Raw genomic sequence first — 4,912 nt, forward strand, 5'->3', positions numbered from 1 at the left:
TGATAATTGAGGCTATGAGCGCAAAAGTGGTGTAAACCAAATGAATTATTTTTTATACAATATGACTTGAAAACATTAATAATTATAATATTTTTTATACATGAAAATAGCATCCAAATGTGAAATAAATATGTACTTTAGAATCATTTAAAATAACATTGAAAAAAAAATCGGGCTACACTTTTGCGCTGATAGCATCCATTGATAATTTTGAAAGCACATTTTATTTCATTTCAGATTGGAGATGTAACATTAATGTGTTACGCTGATCATATTACATCACTATAGTACTAGTACAATATTAGTTAATAATAGTAACCATAGTAAATTAGTATTCATACCCGCCTAAGATCACTAACTGCAATCTTCAAAAACAAACAACCTCCTATAAATTTATAAAAAGGTAATTTTTGAACTAAATGTAAATTAATATTAATTTTTAATCCATTTCCGCCCGAGTAGAGTAGACTAAAAGATATTTATTTTAATAAACATTATTTCAGTATTAACTTAATACGACCTTATTGTTTACAAGATAAAGTTTAAAAAGAAGCCATAGATCTAAACATATAAATAACAAATCACAAATTAAAAGTATCACAATTAATTGCAATTCAAATGTATGTATAAAACCAAACTATGTTTTAATGATAGTATTTAATGGAAATAAATAATATGTTGTTCGTGTTCATAGACAAGATAACATCCTAATTTGTTTTTTTATTTTGACAATAATTATTAAGGTTCGTTCTATACTCATTAGTCGACGTTCCTAGTTATCAAATTCACCATCTTGATTCGACTATAGTAAATTATTTAGATTAATAAAAAGAGCAAACAAACATGTAACAAGCAAAATACAAACATATTATACTAAACAGCAACTTTTTCCTGTAAAGCTAAAAAAACTAAGGTCAATACAATTTCAAAGAAAAAAAAACAGAATATTATGAGTAAAATAGCTCAAATAATTTGTATTGGTTAATAAATACTTTTTAATTATATTTTGTACTCTCACGATTTGCAAAAAAAAAAAACAAATTACGATATAGAAAAAAACATTTAAAAGTACAATATTCAAGTAAAACCTAAGTTCGACGAGGATGGGATTCGAACCCACGCGTGCAGAGCACATTGGATTAGCAGTCCAACGCCTTAACCACTCGGCCACCTCGTCATGTCGGGCAGGCGCGAAATATGCGTACACGTCATAAGGGGGCCGTAAACCGCTTTCTGTATAGCGTTTTTGCGAGTGTATTTATGCTGACGTCACTAGTGTTATCGATCAATGATGACCCATTTATTTGAAATCTTTTATTTGTAGTTGAAATAATACTTGCTTTTAAACATTTTGGTTCTGTCTGTACTTAAATTTTTTGTATATTTTGCACTGATTAAGAAAGAATATATGTATAGATTATAGAAGATATAGATTGCGTTATAATGTATTTTGTCAGTAATTTTAAAATTAATAACTTTAAATCACCATACCGCCTACTGCATTATAAATATTCGAGAAAGTGATATAATGAGTCGTATAACTTGCTCACAATAAAGTGCGACCTCTTTCTAACTTTCTTTCTTTTTGATTATATATCATCAGCCGGGCCTTCAGGGCAGATCGAGCTCTAATATGACCCGATTTTAGCATATGCGTTGCATTGGAGAAAAATCTTTTCACCTCAGCAGCTCGAACAAGGCTATTTTGCTGTGTGAAATCAGTGAGCAAAATCTTATTTTGCTCACTCCGTGAGAAAAAGTAGCTTTTTGCTTTTTAAGTGGAGACTTGTCATTTAATGCGAAGGGGTCATTTAATTTTAATCTACAGAATTGTACAAACTTCACGTTCCACTTTTAATTTTTTGTAAATTCTGTATTTTTGTAAATATACAATGATGCATTTGCTTTCATGACGTGTTTTTATTACTTGTCCCTTTAGTATATATATATGTTCTCGCTGCTGAGGTGAAAAGTTGTATGTATCACGCGAGAGCAAAGTTATTTTGCAGCTCGTATTTTTGAGTCCCTCGCTTCGCTCAAGATTCTAATTCTGAATCACTCGCTACGCTCGTGATTCAACTATAGAATCTTTCGCTTGCTCAGGACTCAAAAACAGCACTCGCACCAAAAAACGACTTTGCTCTCTTGTTGAACAAATAACTATTTCTTACCAATGAAGAAAATATTTATACAAAATCGTAAAGGAATTTTTACAATAAAAAACAGTCTTGTAATATTGATTTTTAAGGAACATATTTATGTATCATGTATCAATTACTCCACTGGTTTCTCATAGGTAATTATTAATACGTAGATAGAACACGAAGAAGAATTCCTTTGAACTGATGGATCCTGAATTCTTCTTTGTGTTCGATCTCTTATAATAATAAATTAAGTCCTCTAAGATGAACCGACAAGGAAACGCGGCCATAATAATGAGCAAGCCCCACATAATTCATTATTATTCCCGAAGACGGAATTGTTCTTGTCGTCTACGATAGATCATAAAGTCTAATATGGGCTATTTGGATCCTGCCAATCATATCAGTAGTGGCAGTAGAGTTCCTTGTAAAAGAGTTCGTCTAGAGAAGTACTGCCACCTTACCTATTTCTGCCGCCAAGCAATAACGTCAGGTTACTGTGTTCCGATTTTGAAGGGTAAAGGTGAAATTACAGACACATGGTACTTGTCAACTTATGTCTGAGGGTGACGGGCGCAGCGGCTGTGCCCCTCAGATCTTTGCGATTTAAAGCTTTTAGTAGCACTGCAACTGTTATGATAACTGTGTGGTCAGCGCACGCGTATCTACGCGCACTTGGTACTGTAAAAAAAATCATTCAATGGAAAAGACATCAATGGCATCATTTGCTGTGTCTAACACTACCGATACAATCATGTGTAATGTGTCTTGACGTTATCTATGGATTAAAACGTTGCAGCTGTAATCGTTTTTCAATGATATCTATAAAAAAGTAACGATTACGTTAAAGTTAAATTAATTAGGCGACTCGAAAATCAGGAATTAAAGTTCGAAGCGCCTTATTCAAAAACTAGTGACTGAATGAGTAATGGGCAGGGTCCACAATAACGCATTATAATGATATACAAGCCTCTCTTTTCCATCTATTCGAAGCTTATTAATTATCTACTGGCTGTCTATAAAACACTCTACTTTTACGTGTTTCTTTTCTCAAATTATCAGCGTTAGAAAAAAGTATCAAGTAAAGTAAGAGTTGTAAAGGAAATTGAACTTAATATACATTGCCAAGGTGTTTCTTTATTTATGTAGATACATAGACAGAGAAAACAATTTATCGAACCAACACAGTATGTTTAATAACATTAAAATCAACCCAGATTTCTACGTGAAAAAATAATAACAAGTATTTCATGGCATTAAATTAAACAAATAATGTATTATATATGATTAACGTTGAAGAATATTTTTTTCTTCAGTTAGATAATTTCATCAAGGCTACGCCTTGCTGTCTTATCCCTATTGAATCGCGAAACTTATTCTGTAAGTATTTGCCGAGTTCCTGGTAACCGAAGATATGAAAGAGACGAAATTACGTCTTTTTAGCTAGTGGTTTTACCTGATGGCCACAGGATAACCTTTGCAAAAGGAGCAAAATAGCTATGAAAACTCAAGTTTAAGTGGTACCGACGGCAGAAATGTTTTAGTTTGTAGTGTGCCTGGTGTTAAGCTATACAACTTTACTGTCCAAAGCAGTTGCTTCTGAGGGATACTACCACTGCGCCAAATCCCATGTACCTGTAATTTCAGTAGCACCCTTACTTTTTTTAAACTGAAACGCAGTGATACTAATATTACTGCTTGGCGGCAGAAATAGGTAAGGTACTAGTACTTCCCTGGACGAATTCTTTCACAAGGAGCTCTACTACTACAAATTTTACTTGCTACCATGTATTAAACTGCCTCCGTGGCCGAACGGTTACCATACCGGACTGCCACGCAGAGGTCCCCGGGTTCGATTCCCGGGCCGGGAGAAATATTTGTATGGCCTACATTTATTTCTCTCGTGAGTTTGGGTGTAATTTGTGGTTGTCTATGTGTGTGTCCATGGCACCCGCGACACAGGGTTTCCCTAGTGCGGGGCTATGTTGAGTGTGTGCGTTATTTATATTTATTTATTTATTTATTCTACATTGAACTATTCTACATTATTCTATATTGAAAACTTACATGCTCCAAAAGTACTCTACGGGAAGTACCATCGCGTTGAGAACAGGTTACGTCTCCGTCCATGTCCAGCATTTACAAAAATATCATGAACAGTGCTGTTGAAACATGCGCACGTGTTTTCGATTCAGACATAGCTAATATTTACGCACCATTGGGTCCAACAAATGAGGTTCCAAGGCGCCAGCCCCGACGGTACTGTCTCCCGAATATGACAAATAACATTAAAAATGAAACTACACGAATACCAACATAAAATAAAAATGTCAAAAATTTAAATTAAGGATTAAAATATTTAAATTTAGTGCGGGCGCGTCCCGCTCGCGCCGGCCAGACGGCCCGGTCACCGACGAACCTTTGCTGAGGCCCGGTCCATCTTTTGCTACGGAAAAGGACTCAAATTTGGTGTAATGAAATACTCGTGCCAACGACGTTGAGAAACATTAAACATTGAAAATACTGGAAAAAGTGCAATAAAAATGACTAGAGTCTGCAGAAACCCGAATAGACTTGTAGTTGACTATCTTCCTATGACTGCTAAATACAGCAAAAGTTGTTCCAAAATGTGTATTGACATATCTTAATGCTAGACTTATGTTATAAAGTAAATATTTGACAGGAAATAAGATGTAAAACTTTATCTTGATTTTTTATCATTATTGACAAATTTAATTTGTAATTTGTGTGACATTATTGTTGTGGTAGTC

General features: G+C 34.1%; 1 non-coding gene across 1 annotated transcript; it reads right to left on the reverse strand.

Moving 5' to 3' along the window:
* Window positions 1-1,095: 1,095 nt before the first annotated feature.
* Window positions 1,096-1,177, reverse strand: Trnas-gcu. Its single transcript has one exon. It is a non-coding gene; the product is annotated as a tRNA-Ser (tRNA).
* Window positions 1,178-4,912: the final 3,735 nt, after the last annotated feature.

Source organism: Hyposmocoma kahamanoa, unplaced genomic scaffold (genome assembly GCF_003589595.1).
Source record: "Hyposmocoma kahamanoa isolate Upper Pololo Valley unplaced genomic scaffold, ASM358959v1 78, whole genome shotgun sequence".
Lineage (NCBI taxonomy): Eukaryota > Metazoa > Arthropoda > Insecta > Lepidoptera > Cosmopterigidae > Hyposmocoma > Hyposmocoma kahamanoa.